We start from the raw sequence: 18,469 nt of genomic DNA, 5'->3' as shown, positions 1-18,469 counted from the left end.
AATATCGATGCAACGTCAATTGTGGTGCACTTGTCCGTGTTACTTCTTCGTCCACCTTCTTGTTTTGCGCCAACGAATTTATAATCAGCTATGTGCCAACTAGTCCGACAGAATACGTTATTATGGTTGCAGTGCTGGCTACCTATTTCATTTTGTAACAAAGCAATAAACATTACATATGTACTCCTATGATACAGGCGTCAGACCGCGTTAACGTCAATCGTGGTTCTAGTGTTGGCTCCGCTTTTATAGAAGTATAATAAACATTACATTTGCTTAAAATGTACTGATGGGCTAGTTGGTGAGCCATGATTCTCGAATAGGCAGCGCAAAGGCAACGAACACGGCACAAAAAAAAGACGCAAAACACAGGCGCTGTACTGCAACTGGTGATTTATTGTCGAAAGACCCGCTTATGTATGTGAACCCCGCGCATGCGCCTCACACAAGGAATACGATGATACGGTACCGATGAACCTCCGCAGCTTCACCCACTCATCATCATTCACTCCGTGGATATGCTGTGATTTTTCTCGGGGCGATTGAGTGAGCATGGAACGCGGTCAGCCAGGTGAGGCAGGCGCGCGTCACAGAGCTATTTTTGGTTTGTATTAGCGTGATGCTGAGCGACGCCGAGGCTTTTACGAAAAAAGAAAACGCTTGGGCAAAGGTCGCCACCTCGCGGTGTGTTAAGGCATTGACAAAATTCTCTGAAAACGCGCCGAAAGGGACGCGTAACGCGTTGCAGGTGCTAGTCGCGGAGGCCACAGCAATGATGAATTACTTTACCTTACCAAGAGGTCAACCCACCAGCCGACAGAGTGGTAGATCTAAAATGCGCGTTCGTAAAGCCTCCAGAGTTAGTGACCGTGGCAGTGGATAGCGTGCCCGGCATCTGTTGTTGAGGACCAAGCGATCGTGGGTTCGATGCCCGTTGACGGTACCTTTTTTTCTTTGCCATCTGCTTGTGTATATTTTTTCGACGTCATTTCCGTGACGGAAATACGGCACTGAAGTCTTGGTGGACCCCGGCATAAAACACTTTCGTGTTAAAAAGACTCTACGCAGGCGTAATATCGATGCAACCTCAATTGTGGTGCACTTGTCCGTGTTACTTCTTCGTCCACCTTCTTGTTTTGCGCCAACGAATTTATAATCAGCTATGCGCCAACTAGTCCGACAGAATACGTTATTGTGGTTGCAGTGCTGGCTACCTATTTCATTTTGTAACAAAGCAATAAACATTACATATGTACTCCTATGATACAGGCGTCAGACCGGGTTAACGTCAATCGTGGTTCTAGTGTTGGCTCCGCTTTTATAGAAGTATAATAAACATTACATTTGTATTCCTATGATTCAGCAAGCTATATTCAAGCGTTGCTTGACTTCAGAGAAATACGCTAACGAAAGTTACCTATGATATGGACTTCATCGCACCGTAAAGGGCACCTCGTTTCGATAATACTGTCCCGTGGTCGTGACGTTGACGACAGGGTTGCCAGGTCGAAAAGTAAAGGAATAGCCGAAAAATAGGAAAAACTAGCCAAAATGTAGCCAGGGCAATAAAAGTAGCCAAAAGTAGCCACGCATGCGTGAAAAACACTTCCCCATTTTTATTTAAACGACTAAATGCAAAACCAGCGAAAATGTAAATATGTGCTGCATGAACAATCAAAAATCATAATTACTGAGATTCCAGCATAAGTTGCAGACTTTAGCAATCATTTCATGCATGCTGACGTAGTGTTCACGCTGTCGAAAAAACGACTCTCTCTTCACGCGTCTTGCGTGACTTTTCTTGAAATGAGTAGAAGTTGCGACAATAAAAATGAGTCTATGGCATGATGAGTGCGCTCAAGATGTCAGTTACTGCATTGAAGCATATATTAAAGACACGTTTACAAAAAATTCTTTCGTGATGAAGAATCCAGAGTCGCAGTCCGTACCAAAGCCTAAGAAATTATACAAGCAGTTCATCGGATTTCCTAGAATTAAGCTGTTGGGAGAGTTGCTACGACATTCTAAAGCGAACATTCATGACGATCTATGACTGTAAGGTGAAAGCCATCTTTTTTTTTAATTCTAAGTCGGCTGCATTGATTCCCTTGCCCCCGAAAGCATTCTGCACCTAGCGTCGCTATGCCCTGCCTCTGGGATCAGATGTATTGCAAGTTTTCTGCAACTCACGTGCCTCCGAGATCGGCCAACATATGACAAATCGACGATGTCATTTCATGAAGTCACAAGTTTGGATGCCCTGTGAATGTTTTGGTGCTCTGTAATGCCATCATCACGTCACTCTTTGACGTCATAACTTTCCGGGTGACGTCATCACAAGATGTTTTTGCATCACTCGTGTTACCGCCGCCGACGCTAGCGGTCACTTTTCGCATTTTATGAGGTATTTAGGACCTTCACCTTAAAACAGTTGCGGATGTATGTAGTATAACGCCCGTATGCTGTGGCCCCGCGATCGCTGAATTGAGGCTTCATTCTGGCATGCCCCATTTAGTTATACAGACAGCCCACTATAAGAGCATATGTCAAAGTTCAGCCACAACGATCGCCTGCATTAAACTCAATAAACCGGTTGGGGGGTGTCCATCGCGGCGGCCGCGTGCAATGTGCGCTCTCTGTACATGTTATGCAAACAGATGACATCTGTAAACAGTCCTGCGCTTTCTTTTTGTCCAATATTACCATTCTATCTCTAAAACATTTCCTCCTTTCGAAAGTACTTAGAGAAATGTTCAGGAGGGCTCCCGCGATGTGTTTTCATCTAGCGCTGACAGACAAACCTATGGGGAGCGCGCCGGCGTTATCCTTCATAGCACGCAAGCGAGGCGCGTCCGATAGACGGAGAGTCCATCACTCCTCACCCACAGTATTGAGGTATTGAGGTAGAAGAAAAAAGGTCTAAGAGAGAAAAATCACACCATCTCCCGCTAAAGGGGACCATGAGGCGAGGCGAAGCAGCGTTTCGGTAGGTCGAGCCCGCATTTCAGAGGGGGAGTGGAGAAGGGGGAGAGGGGAAGTGGAGAGGAGGTGTGGAGAGCGTTTGCGCATGCGCAGAAAGGGTGGTCACGCCGCACACCACCACCACCACCACCACCACCACCGGATTGAACTCCTCCATAAGATGCTTCGCATCTAATAAAATGGAAGAGAACAGTGAGCAATGATGAAATTATACGTTGACTTATGCACCTGTAGTGCGCACTGTACATGTACAGTGTCTCGAACTGCTCAAGACACACAATATAAATGCAGTTTACTTATACACGAAAACTATATATAGAAATTCGTCAGAGTCATAATTATGTCTTAAAAAGTCAATGGCAGTGCTCATTACGCAACATATCTTATATAGCTATACGCGTCCAGACTTTTGTCACAGAAAAAGTCTACTACTTTTGTTATGCATAGACATATGCCCATTATATTCCCACTTTCATAGAAGAGTTTCCTCAGATGGAGCTTTGGAGATTAGCAATTATAGAGTTCTTTGAAGTGTGATGGCTTTACTACATGAGAACGTGATGTGCTGCTGAAATATCTCTGAAGTAATAAGGTCTGAAACAGTGTGTAATGTGAATTAGCGTAGACTTGCGAATTGTGACACGTCTGTTTCTGGTGTTGCTCTTTTAGTGGACCAGTGTAGTCGGCGGTGTAACTTTAACTTGATGCCTTCGTGATAAATTGGTAGTAGTTACTTGTTTTATCCTACCGTACACTATTACACAGGGCGTATTTTACACATACAAAACGATGATTGACGCGTTGAAAATGTTGTAATTATAATTTACTTTCCAAGTTTCTTGCACGTCATTTTTTAGACTGTCAATAATTTATTAGGAGTATTTAGCTTTCCGAGATTATCTGAAACAAAGTTCTTTGCGCCGGTTAGAATGCATGTGCGCTGCATCGCGTAGCTTCGTCGGCTGAGAAGACTTCTTCTTCACAGTCCTGCTTGCCGATGCTGATACGTAGTGATGCACTGATGCCAATTGCCTGCCGAGGACACAACCTTAAAAATAGCCGATAAAACATGGGAGTGTATGGGCACGCTGTGACAAGTACTCCTATAATCAAACGAAAAAAGAGAATGCAACTGAAGTAGTAGCATGAGTTGATTAGCAATTTTCAAGAGCTCAAAGGAGGATTATACGTATACAATAACAATTACGAATATTCACCGGCCAAGGATTTTGATATTTAGAAAGATCCAGCTTGACAGGAGCGAAGGGGTTATGAGTGGCCACTGAAGTGACAGCGAGGGCCCATAGTATCAATGCTTTGGAAGCTGCCATCCATAGGGAACGACCAGCTACGTTGATCCGACTTTCTTTTCGAAGCGGCCGCGCTGCTTTGAGATACTTCTGTTACCTGTTTGGAAGAGAACAGCGCACTGGTGAAAATAAAAGTTTGTGACATTTGGCTCGTTAAACTATGCGGCTGCACTTGTTTCAAGCATTTTCTAACGCATAAAGCCTGACGCGCCATTTGAGTGACGTCTATGCAGCTAGCGACGTCATGATTGTCTCATACTGATTAGTAATAAATATCAACCCTTTAAGCCGTGCGTAGACTCTATTGACGTAACTATGTCATTAAAAAACAGCAGTGATATTTCGAGGCGGGTTAAACTGCACGCTGTTTCTTAGGGCTGAACTTTCCACGTAAGGGCTCTCCATCTGTTCTAGCTGACGGCCATCACCTTTAAGGACTTTTAAAATGCGAAGCATTTTTTCGAGAACCAAATGTACTTTGACCTTATATCTATCCAGCCGCCTCCGTCCGTCTGCCGGGGTGGTCGTTTCATTACCTTGGCATATACTAAACATTGCATGTCATGATAGAAGCGTACGGTGAACGTGAATGACATGTAATGACATGAACAGCCTGATGCGCATGTCACAAGAGTCATGACTTGCTCGAAAAGGTGCCATCTTGACGCCATGGTGGTCATTTCATTACCAAGGAAGTGACGGATTCTGAATGAATTAAGGCGCGCCAAAGCAGAATCTAGTCAGGAAAATCGGCAAGCATTCTGAAATACACAAGTAGACAGCTTATTCTTTGGGCGCGATGTGTGGTGCCCATCTGTTTCTTTTTTAAAGTATAGACTATTTTACAGATGACCCGCCACGGTGGTCTAGTGGTTGTGGTGCTCGACTGCTGACCCGAAGGTCGCGGGATCGAATCCAGGCCGCGGCGGCTACATTTCGATGGAGGCGAAACGGTCGAGGCCCGTATGCCTAGATTTAGGTACACGTTAAAGAACACCAGATGGTCAAAACTACCGGAGCCCTCCACTACGGCGTCCTTCATAATCATATCGTGGTTTTGGGACGTAAAACCCCAACTATTATTTATGATGGGTTATTATTATTATTTTTGATTATATTGCTACTTTTTATTACTACTATTTTATTACTACTATTATTATTATACGGATGGGTTTCGGTGCCGCCATATTGGGCTGTTAAAACTTGCCGTTTCGTATCTTTAGCAAATAAACGAACAGTGCTATGGTTGACGTATACACATGATAATGGTTGGGTTGGTGCATTCCACGTTTCCTGACCTTATCAATTCACATCGCGAAATAAAAATAAGAAAACATCCGTTTAACAGCCCAAGGTGGCGGCGCCCATATGTCTTGCGTAAAACAGCGTATAAACAGGCGCGAAAAACTATTTCTCCTGTCTGCAAGAAGCACCGCAGTGGCGGCTCCGGCTCCTGAGTTTCATGCTTCGCAGACAAAGCAAAGGTTGATATTGTGGTTTTCTTGTGCAGAGCTCCAAAGAAAGAGATAAGCACCAAACACCACACGCAAAAGTAATGCGATCCGCCGGCACAAGTGAGATTACCTGCTGCTTTTCACGAAAAGATACAGCCGCGGCACTCCTGCCTTCAAATTTCGTTACTTCCTTGTCACTGGTAGCTCTGCTCTGACGTAACAGGGCGCCGCGTTTCCTGGCGCCGAGAGAGATCACTTTCGATATCGCCCTTAAAATTCGGTGACGTATATCTCGAATTACGTGCAACTTTTGTTATTTAAATAATATTGGTATGTCGTACACAACAACTTTCGAATATAAACTGACCTCAAGTCAATAATTTAAAAGTTAATTAACAACTTTTGTTAATTAGTCGCATCGATGTCATTTTAGCAGAGGCAAAGTATATCCGCCTCGACGTAGAGTTCCTTGTGTGAAAACGACAGAGGCCTTACTGTCATAGGATTTTCATAAAAAAATGTGTATTGTCTAAAAGAAAACACCCTGTGTTGCGGGGTTTATTGAGATATTCAACGACAGCGACGGTCGTAGCAGCAGCAGGCAGGACGTAGCGGGCAGGGCGTATGTGTTGTCTGTGACACAAATGACCAGATGTCAGTTATTTAGCTGATATATCTGAATATGCATGACATGACATAAATGCGATAAACGCCATGACACGTGCCGTATTTACTTGCATAGTATTGAGATTGGTCGGTCAACTGTTCGCTAGTGTTGCCTGCCCTGCATATATGAGAATGTGCAAGCATGCATGACAAATCATGTGGTAGTAAATGACATGCAATTTCAGGACTGGCATGACACGAATTACGTAAATGACAGGATGTGATCACAGGTATTTCTTTAGCAGGTATAACTCGGTAGGTATAACTCGGTAGGTATGTAGATGATATGGCGTGACATAGATGCCATGACATGTACCGTATAATGTACTTGTATAAGAAGAACACCGGTGGAACAACTGTTGGCGAGTGTCGTATAATGGTGCCTAGCGTTGGCTGACTGTTGGCCGACCACTGACTATATTGGCTAAGTGCTGGCTATTGCTTGTCAAAGTTGGCCGGTCTGGCTAAATGTCGGTTAGTGAGTGCTAGTTTTGGGCAAATAGAGGTTAACCAGTGGCTAATGTGGCTAACTGCCAGCCACTTATTGCTGAGGCTCGGTAATTTCCAATTTTTGTTGGCTAGCATTTCATAATGTTGTTTAAGTGTCAGTTACTGCTGACTAGTGCCGGTGGTGTTGAATAGTGCTTACAGTGCTCATGATGGTTATGTGTTGGTTCGTGGCTGCTAATACTGGATAGTGCTGACTAGTGCATGCTAATAGTGACAATTGGTAGCTAATTTTTTTTCTTATTTTTTTCTTTATTTTACCGTCAGGGCCTTTCGGCATTACAGAGGGGAGTGAATTACAGGAGCAATAGTTGAAAGTGAGTGATAAAATAACAATGGTAACATTAAACCGCGAGGGCTACAATATTTGCTAATCACACAATGCTAGCTGAGTATGTCTAATACTCTGTATAACGAGAAAATAAAGTAAAATACGTGTTATTTGCTTATTATAGAATACTAGTTTGGTATGTAAGATGCAGCGTTGGAACAAGAGTGCAGCTGCTTCTTAAAATGGCATGATGAAATTGGCAGGTGTAGCATTAATAACATACCACATAAACGGACAGCTAACATTAGTTCAAACAAGTGCTTGTTACTATACAATGTTAGCTAACGCTTTACAAAACTTCTCGTTGTTAACAACAGACACATTATCAGCGGGAAGGTCGTTCCATTCATGTGACTTACGAGATATAAATTATTCCGAAAAACATGTTGTGTTACGTGCACGAACTCTAATTTTGTGCTGATCATCAATGTGGTGAGATAAGTAATATGGTCGTGACATGAATTCCGGATGTAGAGTAGGGTGGTGATATAATTTATGAAAAAAAAATGATAAACGAGAAGCTTTACGGCGCGTAGCCAGTAACTCAAGGCCCAGACCTGATTTCATTGAAGATGCACTCACCGTTCGGCTGTAATTCTAAAGAATAATGCAAGAGTTACTTTGGTTTAATTCATTTGAAAGAATTAGGTTGTCGTGGTAGGGGTCCCATATAGCTGAAGCATACTCTAATTTTGTCTTTAGCAATGTTTTTAGAGTAGTAACTGTAGTGACAATGGAGTGCGAGAAAAGTTGCTGCTCAAATAACCCAGCAAACGGTTGCCTTGATTAGTTATGTACTCAATATGTTTGTTACATGTTAAGTTAGATGTTATATGTGTATCTATATGAATTTGTTGTTGCTGAAGAAATGTTATTCAGATGATTCACGGCCAGGTAGATATCCGATCTAGATAGTCTCATAAATTTACACTTCTTAATGTTAAGCTCCATTCATCACAGTTGACACCTGTTTTATACGTTATTGATACCTGCTCAGTGGCGTAGCCAGGGGGTGGCACATCGGGCCCGTGTCCCCCCCCCCCCTCCGGAAAAAAATTTAGTGTTGGCTAAGGCTTGCTAGAGTTGCCATAATATCGACTAGCACGGGATAACGCTAGGTAACTCTCAGTTAGGGTTGGCTAGCATTAGATAATGGTTAACTGTAATTTAGTGTTGCTTAAAGTTAATTAGTGCTGACTAATGCTGGCTACAGTCCCATAGAGTTGGCTATCCACTCTCATAACAAAGTAAACAGTAGTGTATGAGCACTACAGTGACCGGCCAACTTATAGTCTATTGCAGAGGTCTCAAACGCACCTCAGCTAGCGGACCGTAGTCACAAAATGTAGTCTCGCTAGGGCCGGGACAGTGAAGAAAGTTGTAGTGGAGGTGGGGGGTGGGGAGGGGGAGGGTTGTGTCAGCTAGCGTTACCAATTTGAAAGAAGGCCCTTCCCATATCTCATATATCAGTCATTTCTGAAAGGAATTAGGCCTTAGGACTCGAGAGACGTATCAATACCGATCTCAAAAATGACTATAATCCGGACGACTCTGAAACGTAGAGTTTCATCAGCGAAGCTGTTTTAAGCTATCGGTAACTTGCGCTCCGTCGTGCGAAATTGCACGGGTGCACATGTGTATGCGCCATAGGAATTGGGCAAGCCCCACTACGTGCTACGTTCACGTGCTACGTGACGCCAACAGGCAGAAAAAAGAGTGTTCCACACTCGCCGTCATGGCTACTGGCGGCGCTGACTGACGCTCCCACGTTTAAATGTACACATATACCCTATAAAGTGGACAGGGGGATGGCCGCCGCGGTAGCTCAGTTGGTAGAGCATCGGACGCGTTATTCGAAGGTCGCAGGTTCGGTCCCTGCCCGCGGCAAGCTATCTTTTCGTCCACTTTTCTTTCTTCAGATTTACCTTACATTTACTACTATAAACATCCCCTATACTTTCCTTGGCATTATTGTCTGTTAGTTCTCATTAATGTTGTATACAAATATATATATATATCCGGGATATGGCGGCGACGGCGAAAATCAGCCGAGAGTGGCCATATAATAGCTATCCCAATAATAATAAAAGAGAGGCGCGCCATTGGCTGCGCTGTCAGTGACGTCGTTTTCTTCGTCGCAACCCAGTATTTCATTATGAAACGCGAACACATAACCAATAATTGAGAAAGACAATAATGAACCATCGAGAATAACCCAGTGATAAACATCGGGGCCGCACGTTTGAACTTCGGGTTAACCATTTGTACGGAGAGCTTTAGCGGGGATTTTAAGTTTTCTTGCCAAGCAAATGGAATTATACCAATAAAAAGTAGCAAAATTGAAAGATATAAACTGCAGCAGGTCTCCTGCTAGTAGGTGACTCCTAGTATTGGTTTACTTTTGATGAGTACTGGCAAATGTTGGCTAAGTGTTCGCTAGTGTTGACTAGTGTTCACTACTGTGTTCACTAATGTTGGCTAGTGTTCACTACTTCTTGCGAATGTTGGCAACTCTGACGAAATGTCTAGTGATGCAGGACAATAATTTTGGCAAAGGTGGCTAACCGATGGTTGTTGGCGAGCTTTACCTGGACTACCACTACTATCATTACCAGGACTGTCACTGCCTCATATTGAACGGCGGCTTGTATTTGCTAATGCTGGCAAGTGTATGGTAATACTAGTGACGGTCACGTTAAACCCCAGATATTATTATTATGGCTAGTGACGGCTAAGTGTTAGCTTATGGGCGGCTGGTGTTCGCTAGTGATATCTGATATTGGCCAGCAGAGGCTAACGTTGGCTAATTGTCGGCTACTGTGGAATTGTCTGCTCTAGTGTTGGTCCCCCCATGTTCCTTCCCCATTGCGGGGTAGCAAACCGGATAATTTTCTTCTGGTTAACCTCCCTGCCTTTCGCTCAACCTTTCTCTTTCTCTCTCTCTCTCTCTAGTGTTGTTCAGACTGCCGGCTAGTGTTCACGGTAATTTTGGCTAGGAGTCGCTAATGTTGATTAACTGCCAGCAAGTGTAAGGTACCTAGTGCTTGGTAGCGGCGGCTAACCGTCGGCTAACACTACAGAACCTTGAGTAGCTGTCAGTTGTTGGCTAGTGGTGGCTACTGTTGGCTAACTGTCAGTTCGAATGTTGAGTGCTGCCTATCCGCTCCTATAAGAATGTAATCAATATTGCATTCGTTCAGCTATGATCGTTTAAATTATATGTATCATGTACAGAATTGCTGCACTTCGCAGGTATGGGCCGACAAACGCTACCTATAGTGGACACGTCAGTGCGCCGGAACATTTACTTCTCTTCAACGAAACTGACGTCCGCGCTCGAACGCGAGTAACTACGCGACGTCGGACTATAAGCTACTCTTTAGGCGTCAGTGCGGTCGACGTGCCTGGCAGGCTTCCGTCACGCACACAATTTCTGATTTACAAGAAGGAAGACGTTGATCCGCCTCGTAACACTTGGGTTAATGCCAAAGAACGCGTCATTACCCGCTCTTTGCAGACTGCTTCGTATAACATCGATTCTCCCAGTTCGTGAGATTTCCCTGAACTTCTTGTCCTTTGACTCTAAATTTCGAAACCACAGCATGATTTTGCGGCATGTGTAGCAGAAAACTTCAGCTTACCTGTAACCAGCTGGAATTCTTCGACCTGCCCCTAAATCTAAGTAGACCACCCGACTTGGCAGCTTAGCAGGCTGAGGTGTCGCGCTGCTAAGTGCTCAGAGTAGCGGGTTCGACTCCAAGGCCACGGCGGCCACATTTCGACGGGGTCGCAATGCAAGAACACCCGCGTACTTAGGTTTAGGTCCACGTTAAAGAGGCGTATGGGAAAGAAATTAATTCGGAGTCCCGCACTACGCCGTGCCTCAGAGTGATATCGCGGTTTCGGCATGTAAAACCCAGTAATTCTTAATTTAACTGTAGGCAGACAAGCGCTGTTGCATTTCGCCCCCTCAAAAATGCGGAAATGCGACTGTCGTGGCCAGGATTCAACTGGCACCTTCGGACTTGGCAGCGCCGCATTGTACTTTATAAGGCACCACAGTGCTTCAGTACTTGCATAAACATTTTAAATATACTGAACGCGACTGAAGAAGAATTTTCATGATGATCGCAACGTCTAACGTGTGAAAGAATAAAGAGGGAAAAGCCCTTCTTTTCACTCATGACCATATACGCGCTCAGCAGCTTGTGGCATATAGGAAAATTTTCAAGAGAACGTTATTTACACGTGCATTCTGGAGTTGTGAAAACTGCAACTTGCCGCATTCAAGTTAGACAGGGTCTTAGAATAAGGTTAAGTCCCGAGGTTCTATAGCCTTTATATGTGACACCGCAATAACCGATTCAAGTGGAGTTGAATCGGTTGCTGATGTGCCACAATTAAATGCTGTAAAATGTGGCCACGTAAGCTTCGAGTAGGGACACTTTTAACACATGCCAAGCAAGCCACAATTTCTCGAAGCTCACAAGAGCACGTGTAAATAGCCTTTCATCAGGTTTGCAGAATGAGCAGCGAAATGCCACTTGCGTATATCTCGCAACCACTTTATAAAAGTCAGGGGCCAATTGCGTCCTGCGCGCAAACAAATGGGAAGCAGGACTAAATTCTCATTGAGCTGCTTCATCTACGGCGCAAGCACGATGTTGCTGGCACAAGTGCCGAAAGTGCGGAAAAACATCTGTCTTCAAATGAGGTGTAGAATATGTCAGAGTCGAACATGCGGGTGCTAATGACTATACAGGATACAAATTCCTATCGATCCCACGCAGTGCGACAGACAGACCGACAACGAACTTTATTGGATCCTGAGGAGTGCCAGAATCGATGTTATGCGAAGCAATGAGCAAGCAGACGGCGGAGCACGCTTAGGACAATGCCGTACGAGCTGGAGCGACGTCTCTGTCTGAATAAAGCTGTTCTGTGGGTGACGCAGAATTATCAGACACGATGACTGCACTTTGACGCCTGACAGGTGGTATAGAGTCCGGCGTAACAGTGGCACCTACGTTTGAGCGCCGACATCCCTTCCGTACACTAAAAAAAAAGAAAGATGTCTTTTGACTCTTCTTTGCTACACATGTGAGTCTCGTATGTATAGCTCTCGTTGCAGAGTCACGTTGACTCTCTTTCCGAAAGTCATGGGACGCACGACTCTCCAAGAGAGAGTTAGCGTGCCTTTTTAAAGAGAGTCATACATCTCATTGCTCTCTTAAAGAGAGTCAGCGTGTCTCCCTAAAGACAGTTATACATGGGAGAGTGAGAGTCACATGTGTGGCAAAGAAGAGTCAACGGACACCTTTCTTTCTTCGAGTGTAGAGCAGAGATGCGCACTACACTGATTGAGCCATGCCTTGTAAGTTTTATGAGCTTTTTTTTTGGAATTCAGGACTCGCGTACACACGTCACCGAGCTCAGATTGGTATTTTGTGACCCACGCCTTCCTGGTTCGGCGAGCTATGGTCCACGTGCGGCAGCGCCATCTTTTGTGAGTTCGTTGCTTTCATTTGTTCTTTCTTCGGCGGGTGCGCGCGCAGCCATATTGGCGTACAACCTCCCTTCTATTTGGAGGCGAATATATAGGACTCTTGTTTTTCTTTTGTTATTTATTTATTTATTCCTGATGCACATAGGTATGTCTGCCAAGGTGTGTGTAACCGTGCGCTTGCTCTCCTGATTTTTGAGGAACAGTGCGTATAGATGCGACAACTCTGGCTTTCTTTTTCAAAATGCGCAACTGACAGCGAGATTGGCGCAACACAGACGCCTGAACGAAAGCAACAGCATATCTTCTATTAAATAGTTTCGGGAGACAAAAGCATACCCGTCAAAATCCTGTCCTTGAAAATCCGCGGGTCATTTAAAAACCTACTGTTCGAGACAGCGTATTTCTTCTTTAATTCTTCATTAGTTACGACAACCTGCTCTTCAATGTACAATATTTCACGGTGCTTTTCGAATTTCAAAAATGCCCACTTTGGTAAGCACTATGAACGATTTCGATTATGGAGCTTTTCTGAGTGCTGCTAGTAATAGCCACAAAACGCAGAAACTTCCTCTGAGAGCGCTGCATAGCAATCGTTGACGACACATCCCCACAAGTTCTGCATGAAAAGCTAGCTTGGGGGACGCTTAACCCTTTCAGACGCCGCATATGAAGAACTGCCTGTAAATGCACCAAATCGATACAAGCTCGTTTCAAGGCATTCGATAATATATTGCAACAAAAATGATGTCTTAATGCCTTATTTATGTGTGTTATAGTAATCATTTCTAATTACTTTGCAATTAAATATCTCTTTATTCTGAAACCATTCATGCTCTGTTTTTGCATAAATAGAATGAAATCTCAGGCTAGAAATATAGTGAAAATTCGCCTTCGGTTATGTCCACTTTGAGCAAAGAAAAAATTATACTTTTGACGTGGGCCGCGGGAAGCGGCACGTCGAACGACTCGTCGTATATGGTAGTGCCTTCAGCAAAATGATCATATGTAACAGTGCGCTTCTAAATAAAGTTTAAGGAAGACAAATTTATTGTGCAGGAAGTTCAGTTTATCCAAAGCCCAATGTATCTTGCTCTTTCTTTGCCCGTAGCATATACAAATAGCGAAAACAAGTCGTGTGCAGAAATGTGTACATAGCGCCTCAAAAGGTTAAGCTGCGCAGTAACGCGGTAGCGCTTCGGGCACGATTCTCATCGCCTTCTCATACACTTCTCATGCTTCGCATCTCGGTAGACACCTCAGCTGAGCCGTGGAAAACAACATCTGTGAGCGTGACATTTTCCATTCTAAGCTCTCCTCCATTGTGAACTCGCGATTTTCCATTGTAAACGTGCACTGCAAGTACAGCTGCGAAGTACCCAGTACGCATATTTCACCCTTTTGCAAAGTACAGAGGTGCCGACTAAGTGTCTGTAAGGTAATACGCGCACCTACGTAGCTGCATACTTTGTCGATGCCGTAGCTGAAAGTGCTGCTAATGCTGCTACTGCTGCTGCTGCTGCTGATGATGATGATAATGATGAGGGTGATGAAGTATGCCCTTTTAATCGGTGGACCGCTTTAAACCACTCACTTATTACGCAATTCACATGGTGTGACAACATGGTGCAATTCTGCGCTTCTGCCACGCATATTACATCTGTTAACGTGACTCCTCACCCGATGTGACGCCTGTATTGGAATGGCATTGTCGTTAAAGTCCTGGCTGCCACATATAATGCCTGGGTTCGATTCCGGCTCGAACAGCGGTTTTTATCGTTTGCATGCATTCGTGTTTTTGTCTCACTGACAACTCCGCCGATGCCTAAACCGCATTTTATGCGACATGATTCTTTAACACTATCGCATTAATACTTTTCTTGACTCTGGCATTACCATTTTACGTAAGCGTCCGTTATAGCTCGAGGGTGGGGGATGGTTCAATTTTTGCTGCACTCACCCACTCGGCCCCTCCCCCTTCTTTTGCCTACTGGGTATGGCGGTGCCGCAAATTTTACTTGGCAGTTCATTTCGTTCTTGACATTCAATAGCCTAAAATGACTTTCACGTACGTGAACCAAATTTTGTTCACACCAGCGAGCTGGTTACATTGTCTGCGTTCTGAGATGCACAGTTAGTCCAGTGTACAGACGAATGCATCGTCACCGGTCTTCTAGGCTCAGCATCGCACATCTTCCTTCTAACTCACAGTATAACGCGCGGGGAGGTTATCGTACTTGTGCTTTATGTCCAGAGCATCACGGGGACGGCAAATTATCGCCTTGAGTGTCCCTGTAGTTTCAATCGCTAAAACATTCGGCAGATACCACACATTGTGGGAATCGATGTAATGCAAAGCACTCAGGGAGGAGATGCATACACTGCATTGTATGTTTTTGAGGCAAATCAAGGCATTCGTGACACCGTACCATGAGCGTGGCACCTAAATCATGCCGTACATGACATGCATATCATGATCGTTATGTTACCGCCCGTGGTTTATGTTTGTCATAGAGTCATATCCCGCCTTACCAGTTTTGGTATATGTCAAGCTAGCGAAACGGCCGCGAGCGCACCATGAGCGTGGCATGTAAGTCATGCCGTACATGACATGCATGTCATGATTGTGTTAACACCTATCGTTTATGTTCTTCATAGAGTCACGTCATGCAATACCAAATTTGGTATTATCAAGCTAGCGAAACGGCCGCGAGCGCACCATGAGCGTGGCATGTAAGTCATGCCGTACATGACATGCAAGTCATGCCGTACATGACATGCATGTCATGATTGTGTTACCAACAGTCATTTATGTTCTTTATACAGAAATGCCTCGCCACACCAACTTTGGTATATATCCACTCCATTAAACGGCCACGAGCGCCCCAATACCCCGTGATGTAAATCGTGCCGTACATGACATGCATGTTATGACTGGCACATTACGACCTGTCACTTATGTTCGTCATACAGCTCTGTCACGCCGTACCTATTTTGGTATATATCAACTTAATAAAACGGCCGGAAGAGCACCAAGACTGTGGCAAGTAAATTATGCCGTTCATGACATGCATGTAACAATGTTCATGCTGTCACCTGCCATTTATGTTCGTCGCACACTCATGCCACGTCATGCTTATTTTGGTATACATCACAATAACGAAACGGCCACGAGAGCACAAAGTCGTAGGCGGCTAGATAGATACATTCAATGTGGCAGAAGTTCGCTGAGAAATGCTGCACATTTAAATATATATAAAGGCATATCTGTATGTTTTTGTTGGTAAACATTTTTCAAAAGAGAAAAATTGTGTAATTTTCCATCTTGCTTCTATTACAACGTTTTTAAGTGCTTGAGAAATATGCTAAGTTCTGCTGTTAAGGCGGCTTTGTTATGGTATTTGAAAAATAATCGAAACAAGAACTAAATCCCGGTAGATACCACGCATTGTGGGAATGAAGGAAAGCTATGATTTTTCAAGGGCTCGTTTATTTTTGTTAGACACAATATTAATGAGAACTAACAGACAATAACGCCAAGGAAAGTACAGGGGGTGTTATCTGTAGTATTTAGAATGTAAATGTGAAGAAGTAAAGTGTACGAAAAGATGACTTGCCGCCGGCAGGGACCGAACCTGCGACCTTCGAATAACGCGTCCGATGCTCTACCCACTGAGCTACGGCGGCGGTCATCCTCCCGTCCACTTTCTGGGGTATATATGTTGATTTCTGGGGTATATGCTGGGGTATATGTTAATTTCTGGGTATATATGTTGATCAACATATATACCCCAGAAAGTGGACGGGAGGATGACCGCCGCCGTAGCTCAGTGGTAGAGCATCGGACGCGTTATTCGAAGGTCGCAGGTTCGGTCCCTGCCGGCGGCAAGTCCTCTTTTCGTCCACTTTACTTTCTTCACATTTACATTCTAAATACTACAGATAACACCCCCTGTACTTTCCTTGGCGTTATTGTCTGTTAGTTCTCATTAATATTGTGTCTAACAAAGATAAACGAGCCCTTGAAAAATCATAGCTTTCCTTCATTCATAGCGAGGGTCTCGTCCTGGCAGACTTAATGCCTTCAGGTAGTATGGCGAGGGATTATTGGTCAGCTGCCAACTCGTAAAAAGGTCACGTGCTACGTGACGCCAAGAGGCAAAAAAAGAGTGTTCCACACTTGCCGCCATGGCTGCGATTGGCGCTGACTAACACTCCTAGGTTTAATCAACATATATACCCCAGAAAGTGGACGGGAGGATGACCGCCGCCGTAGCTCAGTGGTAGAGCATCGGACGCGTTATTCGAAGGTCGCAGGTTCGGTCCCTGCCGGCGGCAAGTCATCTTTTCGTCCACTTTACTTTCTTCACATTTACATTATAAATACTACAGATAACACCCCCTGTACTTTCCTTGGCGTTATTTTCTGTTAGTTCTCATTAGCATTGTGGGAATGGATTTCATAAGAATCAGTAAGCGAGTAGCAGCCTATGTCGGATTTTTCGCTTTGAGCCACATGTTACGAGGTGCATCGACGTGTTTGTGCAAATTGAGCAGTTGGCACATATCGGGGGCTTGCCAGGGTAGCTCATGGTCTGACGTAACAGTGGGACCCGAGTTAGAGCATAGACGTCAGTTTTATGACAACGAAGTGCACTCTATGGCACAATGATGCGCATATCATGAGTATCGGTCGTCGGCGTATTCTAGCAACGCCTGACTATAGCTAGCGGAATGATAGGTGTAAATATATAATGTTTGTCACATTCTTATAAAACCAACACTGTAACCAAGATTGGCGCTGTCCCGATAATCTTTTTCTGAAGCAGTTTGAGGCAGTGGCGTGACTCTGTGGTCTCCCATGCTGTGCGGACTACCATGTGTGTACTCCCATGCTGAATGCCTGGGTTCGATTCCCCTTCAAGCCGTGATTTTTATTCTTCGCTTCCATCGGAATGTTTTGCTCATCGACAACGTTGCCGACGCTGGCACCGTATTTTGTGCAGCACGGGCTCCTTAACGCTATCGCGCAAAGATTTCCAAAGTCTATTCTCACTGTCTCTAGGTTGATATAGACTGTGACGCATACTCGAGTACCACGGCCCGTGGTATACGGGTATGTACCATACGTTACTGGTGGAAAGGGCTTCGTGACGTATGCAAGAGTGAAGTCGCGTTATTCATGTCGTGGCTTGTGAATCGTGTTCATTATTCGTCACACACTCATGCCCTCCTAGGCCGATTTTGGTATGCATGATTTTAAGGAGCCGACAACAAGAGCGCCCAGACGTAGGCGGCTAGACAGATAGACCGAAACGGTCAAAATGCCTTTGGTTCGCTGAGAAATGCTTCGCATTTAATAGCCGCGACACCACTGTCACATCCCTAGTGAACAAATCCCGTGGACATAAAAAGTATTTACGAATTGTGCCATGCTTCTTCGCGAACATTCAAAACACGCGCTGACAAATTCTACGCGCGGGAAGAGTGTAACTACACGTGTAACTTAATTCGAAGGCCGAGGGTTCCCATCGATGGAAATGGTGCGTTTTGGTCCACTTAAGTTTAGTTCAATTTTGGTCATAATTATTACGCTGCAGTTAAAAATAACTATGTCTACTATGCTTTGCGTGGCTTAATTGTCTATTGGTTTCATTGTTAGTAACTACACTATAGTAACAGAATAGAAAGTTGCCCAGTATAGATACACCTAATA

The 18,469-nt window shown here is 44.4% G+C and overlaps 1 long non-coding RNA gene across 1 annotated transcript in view; it reads right to left on the bottom strand.

The window, feature by feature from the left end:
• LOC119393718 (uncharacterized) overlaps window positions 1-4,396 on the bottom strand; it is a 70,457-nt gene extending 66,061 nt beyond the window's left edge. The window contains exon 1 of the long non-coding RNA XR_005183978.2: window positions 4,200-4,396. This is a non-coding gene — a long non-coding RNA (uncharacterized LOC119393718). The remainder of the gene's footprint in view (window positions 1-4,199) is intronic.
• Between the last annotated feature and the right edge of the window lie 14,073 nt (window positions 4,397-18,469).

This window comes from Rhipicephalus sanguineus, chromosome 5, assembly GCF_013339695.2.
Source record: "Rhipicephalus sanguineus isolate Rsan-2018 chromosome 5, BIME_Rsan_1.4, whole genome shotgun sequence".
In the NCBI taxonomy this organism is placed as follows: Eukaryota; Metazoa; Arthropoda; class Arachnida; order Ixodida; family Ixodidae; genus Rhipicephalus; species Rhipicephalus sanguineus.
The sequence above is the reverse complement of the archived record's forward strand: the minus strand, read 5'-3'. Positions and strand labels throughout refer to the sequence as shown.